This window comes from Sinocyclocheilus anshuiensis, unplaced genomic scaffold (genome assembly GCF_001515605.1).
Source record: "Sinocyclocheilus anshuiensis isolate Anshui unplaced genomic scaffold, SAMN03320099.WGS_v1.1 scaffold407, whole genome shotgun sequence".
In the NCBI taxonomy this organism is placed as follows: Eukaryota; Metazoa; Chordata; class Actinopteri; order Cypriniformes; family Cyprinidae; genus Sinocyclocheilus; species Sinocyclocheilus anshuiensis.
In genome coordinates this window covers 431,668-445,788 of record NW_015552593.1, presented here as the reverse complement: position 1 = coordinate 445,788, position 14,121 = coordinate 431,668, and the positions used below count along the sequence as shown (strand labels likewise).

Sequence of the window (14,121 nt, the reverse complement as noted above, 5' to 3'; positions counted from 1 at the left end):
TTTTTTTTTATATATATATATATATTTTACTTCCCCAAAGCTTTCAATGGTAATGAAAAAGTATATATATGGTGCTCGCAATGATATAATTAACTCAAAACACATGGCTACTTTTGAATGGCATCAATGGCTTTGCCTGCTTGGACTAGACAGCATTAATCTGGCAACATGGCGAATGTGGTGAATGCAGATCATAAATATATTTAAAATATATTCAATAAAAGTACAAATAAAATTAGTTCCATTTACTATAAATGGAAAGACTAATTCACCCACATAATCTAAATCACGTAATCATTACTGAATTCCTCTTAGTAGTCGCCACATACTTCACATTTGCATAAAGTTGAATTCTGCCAACAGTCGCTGCTGTTCATGTTACTTCAAATCGTCAGCAATAATTGAAAATAAATGACTTCTGGTTGTTTTGTTACTCTGAATCGCTGTCAGTGAATGAAGTTGCCTATGTAGACATAAGGCAGAGCAGCAGCTCACTAAGTTTTGGAACAGAGCTACTGACAGAGCTCGGCTGGAAAAGTACAACGATAAACATGACAGCGGGCATTTCTTACTGTCATCAATAAACTAGCTGTACTGTCATGTGCATAGCAATACACAGAGTATAAATTAATCATTGTGAAAAATAAATATGTGTGCCGCTCAGAACTGTTGTATCAGCACAGCTCCACTGCAGACCTCGCGCTCACTGTACGAATTCTCTAATGAGTGCATTCAGATGCTATTTGTTAAACAAGTTCATTCAAATTCCGCAATCAGCTGTGGAATATGGCTTTCATTTCCAGAATCTTCTTCGTGTTACCCATGACCTCTGCTAGATCTCTCAGAGGTTGCTGTGGAATTGGAATTCTTATTAATCCAACAAGTAGCTTTGGGAAGCCATAAAGCAAAACAGAGTCATTATCTAGTTCAGTAGCGCTCCAGAGAGAAACGGCACTGAGTGTATACTAATAATTAGCAGGAACGAAGCATTTACAAACAAAGTCTCATTAATAGTGAGTGTGACAGACATCTCCTTCAAGCCCCATGGAGCTTGTGAGCAGCGCAGATGCTCTGTCCCTCCATGGCTGACATTGAGCATCACATTACTGTTCGTAAACGACACATCTGTGGAGGCGCGGAAATGAGCACACGTGTTTTGTCTCGACTTACCAGCCTATGAAATTAGCCCGGGGTCATCAGGGGAAGTGTGCACATCTCAGCCACTCAGCAAGATGTTTCTTTCTGAAATGAAAATAAATTGTCTTAGGAATGGGTGAAGACACAAGTGAAACTCCTAGTCGGTTTAGAGCTTTGATTGATTACATTCGCACAAGATGGGAGGGTGTGTTTGCAGAGGAGAAAAGGCATTCAATATATTCAGTGAGACTAGACGCAGCACAAACTACTTGAGGCACAAAGATGCGATGTATCTAGAATGATCTGAAACACTCACCAGACCTTGTCTCCAACATGAAAGCGAGATGTTCTTTAGCAAACATGCAGTTGGTGGTTTGATGAATTCTTCTTCGAATAGAAGCCAAAAAGAACATGATAGAGTGATTTTTATCGAGTATCATCACTTTTATTTATACAGCGCTTTATACAATACATGCCCGGTTTCACAGACAGGGTTTAGACTAAGCCAGTATTAGGCCATAGTTCAACTAGGACATTTAAGTAATTTTTATAAACATGCTTAGAAAAAAACATTACTGGTGTGCATCTTGAGACAAAACAAAGGCTCTGATATATCTTAAGATCAGTCAGTGAAAGTTTCTTTCAGTTGAAACAGCTCAGACTTACATTTTAGTCTGGGACTAAGCTTAAGCCTTGTCTGTGAAACTGGGGGATAGAGTTTCAAAGCAGCTTTACAGTATAAAAAAAAATAAATAAATAAAAAACACGGAAAATAACAGAATCAATGATTGAAACTTCTTCAAATATGAGATGAAGTTGTAAGAGAATTCTGCTGTAAAGCAACTCTAAAACTGTGTAGAGTTAATCAATTATGAAACAAGTTCAATTTAGCTATAAACAGCTTAACCAAAGGCAATAGTGTTGTTAGTAATCTCAAGTCAGTTAAATGTTGATTTTATTTAGTTCAATAACAGTTTCAAAGTTTGAAATTTAATCAATTATGAAGCAAATTTATTTCAGCTATATATAGAAAACAATAGTGTCATCATCTAGCTCAGTTCAGTTCAACTTTTGTTCTCATCCGATAGCGTCACTGCAGCCAAATACATGTAGTAATATTACTGCATATTAAGTTTCGGTAACACTTTACTTAAAGCCTTTATGTATAATGCATTATAAAAGTAGGTTTAATGCATTAATTACTGTATGCCTTGTAATGCACCTTATAATGCATTGTACAATCTTGTGAATAATTGTTAATACATTATAACACTTATCAATTCATTGTTACACTATGCAATTTAAATTCAGTTTTAATTGCACATTATGAATAATTATAATGTATTATACCCTTTAATAACTATTTATAATGCATTATACATAAAGACTTTAAGTAAAGTGCTACCTAAATTTCTTTGAGACTCCAATTAAAGAAGCCAAAGGCGACAGTGGCAAGGAATCCAAACTCCTTAAATAGTAAAAAGAGTAACATTGTATATTTTGGAATATCATCACTCACAAGGAACCCAAAGTCTATCAGGTAACAGAAATTATCACTGTTTCTACACCTACTAACTTGCCATGCCGTCAACTGCCTACATAGGCTGCATCTACCAAAATAGAACCTGATATGTGAGTGATCTGAAATGTTCTACATAGGTAGCAACACATCTAGCACTTAACATGGAGGACTTCAAAACAGTTTGATGATAGCATGTTGCTGAGTCAATGATATAGCATAAAAATACAAAGTAATATATTTTTCTTACCACAGTGCATATACCAGGATATCAACTTGAGTGCTACATAAGATGCAGCCTTATATTTAGTCCAAAAACAGGGTATAATAATGTTGCCTACCTTTGGGAACAGCTTTCACATCAGAAGTGCACATACTGTACAGTATACTTCTTAAAATGCTGTTTAGGTCAGGGGTTTTGATGCCAAGAGAAATATGATTGTTTGTGAGGAAACCCCTTAAATATCCTTAAATATAAGAATTAATTAAATATTGTAGAGATGCTGTTTTCAAAATGTCCCAGTACTGATTCAAATATGGAATATGTACAGTATGTTGAGAGTGTATGCTTTTTTTTCCAATTACGGTTGTAGATAAGCTAGATATATGCCTTAAAAAAATATATATATTCAAAGTAAACAAATAAATGTTTATTGTTAAAGCTTGCGCTGCCAATAAGTGGATAATCTACACTTAAAAAATGGTGTAGAAACAATTGCTAGTAAATTTCTTTATGTAGAAAGACAGAAATAGTATTTTCTTGTAAAATATGGAAACATTTTAGTGTATTCGTTTTTAGAAACCAGAGTAAAACTAATAATATTAAATACAATTCAGTTCTAATATATTAAAAATGTGTTGCTTAGTGCTGCCAAACTCATTCAAACGAATCCAAAATGAACGTTTTTGTTCACATAATATATGTGTTTGTACTGTGTATATTTATTATGTATATATAAATACAAACACATGCATGTATATATTTAGAAAGCTATGTTATGTTTATATAATAAATATATTTATATATATAATATAAATTATATTCATATAAATATATACATGTAAATATTGTAAATATATATACTGTATGTGTGTGCTTTTATATATACATAATAAATAGTAGCAGTACACACACATATATTATGTAAACAAAAACTTTTATTTTGGATGTGATTAATCGCGATTAATCGTTTGACAGCACTACTTCATACATGATAAAATAATAGTATTTATTTATTTTATTTTATTTATTAATATATTTTTGCTGAAACAGCCCTCTTTTGAAAACCCTTGTCTAGATAAGTAACTAGTAGTAAGGATTTGGAAAAGACTGTTGAAATTGTATGTGAATTTCAGTGTTTCTCATGAGCAATTTCTTCTTCCCAGGCACTGGGTAAAGTGTTGTGTTGTGTTGTTGTGTTGTAATGAATTGGATATTTCACAGAGTAACAAGAGCAAAGCCTTGTGGGTCATTTAGTGCACAGCTGTATGGGAATCCCACAGCACTGGAACTTTACAGCTCTCTGAATGAAGCAATAAAGGAGCGTGAATATGCACATATGCAGGAGCAGAGCTAAGAGGAGGGGTCAGGATGGTGCGGAATAAAGGCACCTGTCTCCGCTTCTCTCAAGAGAACCATTTTACCATTTTAATCAACTCTGAGAGAGGACCACACTCCTGTTCCAGATACACGAGCCAGGAATCCGCTCTTCAAGACGCCACGGATGACTAAAGAGAGCGCATAAACCTGACGGAGAATAGAGCTGCATGTAATATCACAATTAAAGTGAATACGGTGCCATTGTGTACCCGTAAGCACACGGGAGCCATTCATGTTCCGTGAAATGCTAATTTCACACGCTGTCGACCCATCATGGATTTCCAAAGTGCTGAAATGCACAATCATTTGCATGAGGGATTCAGCTGCTTAAAACAAAAGAATTATGTTCTCAGGTTTAGCTTCCACAAACAGCCAAGCAGCATCACCAAAACAAGCGCTGTATGTGGAAGCCAAGAAAAGTTATCTTTAGGGACAAATGGGGTAATGAAGTGGCCCAATAAGGTATAACCTATTCATTGGGCAGGTCCACACATAAAAATTTAGTCTTGTCCTGCTGCAAACAATGTAGCCTTTATTGCTCAAGCCTGTCATTTGTGTTTCTGATGTGTGTGCACATTCTCAGGTCAAATGAGCCTCAAAATTAATCAGACATCAAAAAGAACTGCAGTAAGTGAAATAAAAATACAGCTAAGCACAAACTTGCTCACAAACTACACACATTCATTTATTTGTTTATCTTCAAGGCATATACAGTAGATCTAGCTTTAATAGATGTAGCGAATCAGCTCATGGGGAAATATGAATAATTAATCATAACTAGTTATAATTAATTATAAATATTTAGATCCGCTGTAGATATTTACTTGACCTCTCAGGGTCAACTGTCTGTCAATTCTAAGAACGTTAATTTCCTGGTTAAGGGAAATAACTTTCTTACTGTACAGTTCTACAGAGAGCCTGTAGCATAAATCGGCATGATTAAGGGACTCCAGTTATGAGCAAACAATGAACAACGTCAAGTGTGATACAAGTAAGACTTTATTAACTACATAAACACTTAAACTAGTCTAACATACTACATAAATGAGGGGACTGTGACGATTTGTTAATCTAATGAATAACTGATTTGTTAAATCAAATGAAAAATTGTGTGTTTGATTCGTCCAGACGCTACATAGAACAGGACAAAACATACTCTAATATATTTTTATTTCAGTTTTAGTTAGTACTTCAAGTTAAACTAAAAGATGTGAAATGGTGCCTTGACAATTAGCTGAAATAAGTTTATTTTCTTTTATTACAGTTAAAATTGATTTATTTATGTATTTATACATAGACGTGTTTGTTTGTTTGTTTTTTTACTGTGTGTAAGAGAAAAACTATAATAGCACATCAGTGATATCACTGAAGTGTGTGTGTGTTAGGCATATGACGGTATCAAATTTTCATGTTGCGGATAATTGCTAATGCTTTTATCACGGTATACGGTATTATCACAATATTGAAATTTAGTTGCAAAGAAGTGTTGTCATAATACAGTATAACATGTTTAATAACGTTTTCTTATAACAAAAAGTACTGAACATTTAAATACAATAAAGCAATGCACAAAAATGTAGGCTATAAAGTAAAAAAAATCACACAGATTAAAGTATTATAAAGACCAATAGGTAACACTTTAGAATAAGATCTCATTAGTTAACCCTAAGTTCAGGGCCGCTGCTGGCCAAATGGGTGCCCTAAGCAGGATTGTATTGTTGTGCCCCCTTCCTCCAATATTATGGAAGTAAAAAAAAACAAAAAAAAACACCCACTATAGGGGTCAAAACAGAACTTTAATAAAATATAAACGTAAATAAATAAATAAATTGTATTATTTACAAATTACAATTGTAGCCAGACAGTTACCTATGGCTATGACTTTATTAATACAGTTGTCTAATTGATTTTATAGTCTCAATCATTCAGAAATCACGCAAAAGAAAATTAAGCAGTTTTACTACGATAAAACCATGGTTTATTTTTGTAAGGGTTGTGATGTCTACATGTTTTTTGTTGAAGAAATTATAGAGGCTGTGTCATCTATAGCAAAAAGCTGGCCAAAAATTAAAGATGAAGTGAATATTTGAATTAAATGTTTGCCCAATAGCCTAAACAAGGATTTAATTGTCCTGTAAGTGTAGGAGCAGCAATTTACCAGGCCTTTGGCTCCCTTTGCAGGCATTTGTAATAAGATGTAATTTACATAAATTGTTTATTTTGTATTAGCCTACATTATGTATTTTAACAGTGTTATTAACCAATCACTATCGCCTCATTGTTTTTATATAATGCATTTTAAGTCATTTTAAAGGCTATTGTTGGCTTAGGTCTGTTTTTATAACCACAAAAATTATTATCTTAATACGTCTTTGTAAATTATTATTTGAAGTAACAAAACCATGGTTAATTTGGCTACCACTTTTATTAGACTGAGAAAAAGCACTGACAGCATCTTTTGCAAAATTAATATACCCTACCCTTTGGAACAGCTAAGAAACAATGCATTAGTCTGCAGCTTTTATTTAGCAATAAAAACGGCTGTACTTTTGTTACGAGCTAAACGTGAACTCGCAGGACGTAATGCATTTTTAATGCTCAAGATACTGGAGCCATGCTGTGGTTTTTCTGAGCCTCAGTGAAGTCAAGCTGTCACGTTAAGCCATTACACACAGAGGAGATCCCAAATACGACTGCAAAGCTCAGATTTTGCGTTGAGTTCAAACGGTGCAGCCACCACTGAGAAGATGTATGGTTTAACATCCTAAATGGAGAACAACAACCCAAAATGCACCTCGGTTTGTGTTTATGAGCAGGAACTCACTTGTGTAAGAGCACAATACACTGACGTTCAGGAAAACAGCATGTCTGTGAGAGTGACTCATGCTGACGGGAATAGGAAAGGTTGAAAACGACAACATGGAATATTAAAAAGTAAAACTCTTTTGATGAATGTTGATAAGCGGGTTTCTAAAATGAAACTTGACAAGCTTTTTCTTCCCATTATTGAGTGCTACTGTAAAAACCACACAGGTGTCTTCACATCATCTGTGCATATTCTCTCAAGCAGACCGTCTTAGAGGATTGGATAAATTCAGATCGTAAAACCCATCAATCGAAGTACTGAGATCTGAATCACTGATTCGGCACATACCTACATATCCAAATATTACAACACACACATATACAGTACATTACAGCTATACTGAATAAAACAAGCAAATGTTTTACACATTTATAGTAGAAACCAGATAAAGCAGTTCAAAATGAACCCAAGGCCTTTTATTACAAGGGGGACGTATACTGAAAGGATATGGGTAAAAGTAGATTTGTGAGGGGAAAACAATTTCAGACACCCAGCACAGCTCAATCAGCTTCCACTGATCACAGCTCTTCATCACAAACCCACTGCACTGCAGAGAGCCAAAGAAAAAAGCAACAATCTCTGTTCTATCTCTGTTTATTTCTGCTCTTATGTGGGTATTTAGACTCAGTCACTTCATGCATCTTGATCAATCAAACTGCTATTCGATTGAGTATGTACATTCAATTTGCACTTGGCTACATGAATGTCTCAGGTAAAATATATTTAAATTCTATTCTCACACTATTTGCAAACATAACAGAGTTAATTTCCACAATGATTGTAGTGGCTGCAGGAGTAAAATTTGCTATCTGTCTCAAATGCAGAACATCTTGGAGAGTATTTACTTGGTCTTTTCAATCCGGATAGCTACCTGTTCATTAAAATTGCACAAAATCTGTACATCTTTATACTCTCTTGCTCTGTTACGACATCTGGTGAACATAGACAGCATTTTAAGACAACACTGCTTTCCATGCAAAGGCTATTCCTAACAGAAGGCAGAAAAATTATACAACTGTATAAGATATCTCATTTTGGCCAAATTCTAAAGCAAAATCACATCTCTTTAATAAGGTAATCCCAGAATGAATTGCTTTGAGCTTATCCAAGACAACAGATAGAATCCTGAGAAATGTGATTATAAATTTGCTTCTGTTTCATTCAGTACTAAATGTTATGTGCTATAGATTTTTATGTTAATACTAACTACTGGAATCAGCTGGTCACTAATTGTTGTACTGTCATGACAACTCATTAGCATTGTAATGTTCATACAATGTTAATGTGTTTAGTCTTGGTGGAATAGATCTGCTACACTGCTGCTGAGGCAGAACAAGTACCAAGACTTGCTACTGCCAATACATCCACAGACATGCTGTTGTGAGCATATAGGAAATATTGCTGCTGCACATATAACATATATTACATATTATATATTACCACATAGCAGATCTATACAGTTGGAGCTGGGGAAGATGGGGGGTTTCTGAAGCGCACTGCAAATTCTATGTATAGCAAGCACTAGCCAAGTATTTAAATGTTGAGCAGCAAGCTCATTGGCTGCACCATGCGGATAATGACATGATTATGATTTATGATTATATCGGACTGAGTTAGAACCTATCAGCCTGCACCATCTAGAGTTTCATGACAGAACTTTGTATTTGCATCCTATACTAAATTCTGTTGTTTGCTCGTTTGTTTGTTGTTCGTAGTCTTTCGGTTCGGTTCGGTACACGTGTACCGAAACAGTCTCATCTTTCAAATTGTAATTTTTTCAGGAAATTCAAACAATAAATGCCATTTTGCCGCTGTTTGAGGTGGCGTGACAGATTGCTGTATAGGCGCCTTAGTTTGAACGGCACGAGTGATCGTGATCATCCCTTACTCTTTACTAGTTTTAACACAAAATAAACATGAATAAACATCTTGTGACACATGTAATCGCTCAATCAGTGTTTCAAATGCAGAAAGACGTCAATAGAACAGCTTGTAAACAAAATGTCATGTAGCATTTCATTTACCTCCGGCAAGTACCTCCGGTAACTACCTTAAAAAGTAGCTGCCTTACATAGGTAGTAGACAGCAAGGCACCCCTTCTTGCTGAATATGATAAGAATATGCTCCCTGCCTTTAAATAGTTGCTAACAATCTTAACAACAGAAATGTCTGTATTTGGATTGAACAAGATGAGATGATTATTCATTTTGATATTCGACAGCTTTGACCTCTTTCACGTGTTAACTGGCAAGTTGTTCTCAACAGCCTCATTAAATTCTGCTGGTAGATGTCAGCTGTCAGTATAGCGAGTTACTGAAGCGTTTCAATTTGCCAATTTTCTTCAATCATCTTTTGTGGCCAGATTAAACTGCTTATGAAAATATTTTTAAAAACTGACTTCAAGTGGTTTTGTATCACACTTGTCCAAGTATCAAAAACTGGAAATTTCAACTTACGGAGTTGAACGGAATGACTGAAACAAAAACTTCTAGATATTTGTAACAGAACAATATATTTGTTGTTAAAGTCACTGGTTTTGCTGTGTTCCATTCCAAGCTGGGCATGGGGTAGTCCTGTTTGTTAACTTTTGACTATAAACAAATGCAACTTGTAAAAAAAAAAAAAACATCAAAAAAATACTCAAAACTGTTTGTCAGGATTGTATGTGAATAACATAAATCAAATCAGCAATACATTTTGACAGCAATGGTACGATAAGTTTAGCTTGTGTAGATCAAATCTCTCTCTCTACTCTTATCTGAGAATGTGGGGTTTAACTGAAACCATGCGGAAATCTCATTCAAACGTAAAAAAATAACCAGAATATGTTAGGATTTAAAAATATTTTAAATAAGGAAATAACATAAAATAATTAAAGGTTGAAGATTATTTCTAGATTCTAGCCAACCCATGGGATGCTGAATTAATGACTTACTGTAAAGTCAGATTTCCAACTTCTGCACCTGTGCAGAACTGCATAAATTGGAAGTGCGGCTTTAAAGTGTTGTATCACACTTTTCCATGTATTAAACTGGGAATGCAGTATTAGCATACTGCAGATATGCTGTTACAGATGTTACAGCCAAACTTCTGCTACAGTTGTATGCTACGTGCTGGTCCTCATATCTACTGTATTGTGCTCTGCATTGCTGTGTAGACCAATAAAAAGATTGTTCTGTCAGTAAGGACATGGACCTCCAGGCTGGAGTTTCTGAGAACCTGATAATTGGAGCACAGATGGAACAAAGTGCCTGTGTCACACAAAACTTCTTATGTAAAGCTAAAGCCGATGAGCTAAAGCAAACACTCTGATAACACTGTCTTCCACCAACCATTGGACATACATACTGTCACGAATCCGGTCTATGAACTTCCGTTCACTCACCACCAGAGGTCACCCGCTCACTACATGGACTCTCACACTACACAGACTGTTACACTATACCCTGGACCACATTTCCCATCATCCATTGCACTGATTGCACACAGCTGTAACCAATCACACGCTCACCTGAAAGCTATTACACACACTATATAACATCCACCCAGATCCTGCTCAAGTCGCCGAGTATTGTCTGCGTTTATTACTCTCCTAATGATAGCACTTTACGGAGCCAGTTCCAGTTTTGCTAGTTTAGTCATAGTCTCGCCTAGCCTGTTTTCCTGCGTTCAGATTCTTGCCTGTGTTTTCGGATTACCCTTTTTGTCTTGCTGTTTCGGACTCTGTTCACCCCTGCATGGATTATTGCTATGTACCTGGATTATCTCTCTTTGCCTTGCACTGTTGGATATTGTTCACCGTCGATCGACCCACGCCTGTTCACTGGACTGCTCTTGTGATTTGCCCGTTCCATACCTGTTCGCTGGTGTTTCGACCCTGCCTGTGTTTGTGACCACGTCTTTTAATAAAAGCTTTGCACATGTATCCGTACGTCTCATGTTCTGGTTATTCCGTAACACATACAGTACAGTAGCTCTAGAATCCGACTCTTCTGTATACACACACTCAAACATATGTGCCTAACCTAACACCTACATTCAGCCCTTCACACAAGCGGCTATCCGCAGCCTGCTGTAGATGATTACCTACAAAAGCTCCTGAGACTCCATTAGGAGCCTCACGGTGAGGCTGACAAAAATGGAGGTAACTGGGACTGTTCTTTGACACGTATCCAAACTAAAGCACAGTACGCTGTAAGCTCCCAATCATGTCACTTCGCAACATGCATTCATTTGAAGGACTCCTTGTTTCTATTTTTGATGCACTGAACAGCCAATTCAGCACAATTTGTCTAAAAATAAAATTGTTTCAACCAAGAAAATGGGGTCTGACTGAGACCATGCTGAAAATCTCATTTAAACTCGGAAATGAATAGAAAATATTAGGATTCAGGAACACTTTAAATAACACCTGATGGAAATTATTTAAAATAAATATTTAAGACTGACAAACAAAAGGAAACTGAATTGTAATTGAATCTATTTATCTATCCATCCATCCATGCATCCATCCTCAAACTTCAAGGCTTTAAAATTAACTCAAACAAGACTTTCTTGCTTTTCTAGTTGGTTTTTATTTTACTTCCTTAGATTTAAATTTGAATTGCAATTCAGTTTTCTCTCAGTTCTGAAACTGATTTGGAACTTTATTATACTTTAGTATTATATTCAGTATAATGTGTAATCTAAAAAAAAGTTATATAAAAATATTTGAAGCACACAAAATGGACAGAACCTCGGCATACCAGCCCATTGGAAGCATGTTTTCATTAGTCTATAGATCATTGCATCTTTTCATCATTCTATTGCAGCATCTATGATGTGAAAAATCCAACTCTTAGTTCTTAGAGGTCCATGTGGAGATCATAGACGGGCTTTGCTTCGGCTAGCATTAGAACAGCTAAGAGCGCAGTAGTCCTCCAATTACTGAAGAATTAGAGCTCAAGGCCTGAGGTTATCTTCCTCTCCACCTGCTCACTCTGCTATCTTTCTGTGGATTAACGCTTATCTGTTCTTATCTGAGACTGCAAGCTAAAATCCATGAGATACAGGCAGATAAGAGCAAGGCAATAAGCCAAGAAGATGCAGCAAAGGAGAAGAGAGGCAATGAGAACAGCAATATATAAGACAAGTGCTACTGATCTAGTACAGTATTAAAATGAGCGGTGCAGTATTTAAATGAACTCATACAGTAGTGACCAACGTGTTGGGAGGTAGAAACAGTTGCAGCTCTATTCTGGTAACCCACAGGTCTCTTATTTAAACTCCATAAGGGGTGATTGATGACCTGGGGAGATGCTGAGTTCCCTATCTGAATCTGTTTCACTAGTTTTTATCCTCTGTTTGTCCTGTTGTTTAGGTCAAATCAGCAGTGTGTGTGTGTGAAGTGAGTGTCTGCCAACACACTGTGCTGTCCACGACAGCCAGCCAGACATCTGAACCTCAATCTGAGCTCGACTGATCGTTTCTAATCATATGTGCCACTGCTCACATTTACAGTTCCTGTGACTGTACTGATATCTAACTTTGTAACAATAGATAGAATGATAGAATAATAGAATGACAGATAGATAGACGGATGCATGGATGGATGGATGGAAGGAAGGAACAAAAGATCAAATAATATAGATAGAACAGGATAGAACAATAGAAAGACAGAAAGATAGAATGATAGAATGACAGACAGAAGGATGGACGGATGGAATGAACAAACAAAATATAGAACGATTGATGGATAGATCAATAGATCAGTATGACAGAAAGATAGATGGAAAGATAGAATGATAGAATGACAGTTGGATGGATGGAATGAACAATAGAACAAACAATATATAGAACGATGGACAGAATGAAAGATGGATAGAACAATATGAATGAGTGATATAAGTGATAGTTAGTAGTCGCTGGATATTGGTAGGGTCATAGCCAGTGGTGTAACTTTGCTATGAAAAGTGGTGGGGACACCGCGCAACTCGTTTTGCTAGTTTTTTATTTCACCTCCCTGGGTCTGCAAGCACTGAGACAGCAATAACTGACCCCTGCATCTGGACTCATTTAAGCAACAGAACTTCAGTGTTGTCTCGTGACTGGCTTCAGCATAAATAAACCATCTAATAAACCACAGAACAAAGAACCTGGTATCTGGAAATGTTCCAGCGACAGACACTCCCGGACCCCATGACCGTTAAACGCCTAAATTGATAATCCGATAAACAAAAAGCGACAGATTAATAGCTCCATGTCCAGCGAGAAGAATAGCAGGTCCATGACCAGGGCCTTTTGACAACCTCCTTGACCTCAGGGTTTTCTCTGTGCTCCCCCTTCCTCGAAATTCCAAGAAAACGCGCCTTCTCTTGGAGAGACAAAGGAATAAGCTAAACTCACCAGGATGATTTCAACAGACAATCACTGCAGAACTCAAAGTCTTGCCAAATCAGACTCTCTCAGAAGAACTGCTAGGCTCCTCCGTAACCCGGCAACCAACCAATCGCCACCGAGGGCTCCCCAAAAGGATGCCATCCCGACGTCATCTCAGCAGCCAATCAGCAACGGAATTCCCTCAAGCAGTCCTTCACGGTATGAATCACACATGTGAGTGTGTGTGTGTGTGTGTGTCTGTGTGTGTATGTGTGTGTTTTAGCTTAGTTTAATGTAATCTAGAATAGCCAATAAATTCTATAAAATTCAATAAATTCAAGAAGTATTGTCTGGTGTCCTGACATTTTTAAAGTTAAAACTCTGCCTAGATCCTTGTTACCTTGCTCAAAATTAATAAGATTACCATTTTGTTTATGTGTCGTTGGCCACGAAGTAATATGAACAGAATCGGTAATATACACGGACGTTAACGTTTCGCTGGATGACCGTTGATAAAGTGTAAACTATCAAATTTGAAATCAGTTCTAATCAGGTTGACTCCGAATTTTCAGATTCAAGTCCTCTCAAAACCTGAATTAATTAATAATAATTAATTCCCTAAGAAAAGTAATCTGACATTAC

The 14,121-nt window shown here is 36.4% G+C and overlaps 1 long non-coding RNA gene across 1 annotated transcript in view; it reads right to left on the bottom strand.

The window, feature by feature from the left end:
- Positions 1 to 4,270: 4,270 nt before the first annotated feature.
- Positions 4,271 to 14,121, bottom strand: part of LOC107665581 (uncharacterized) — a 17,695-nt gene continuing 7,844 nt past the window's right edge. Inside the window, exon 3 of the long non-coding RNA XR_001631567.1 lies at positions 4,271 to 4,281. This is a non-coding gene — a long non-coding RNA (uncharacterized LOC107665581). The remainder of the gene's footprint in view (positions 4,282 to 14,121) is intronic.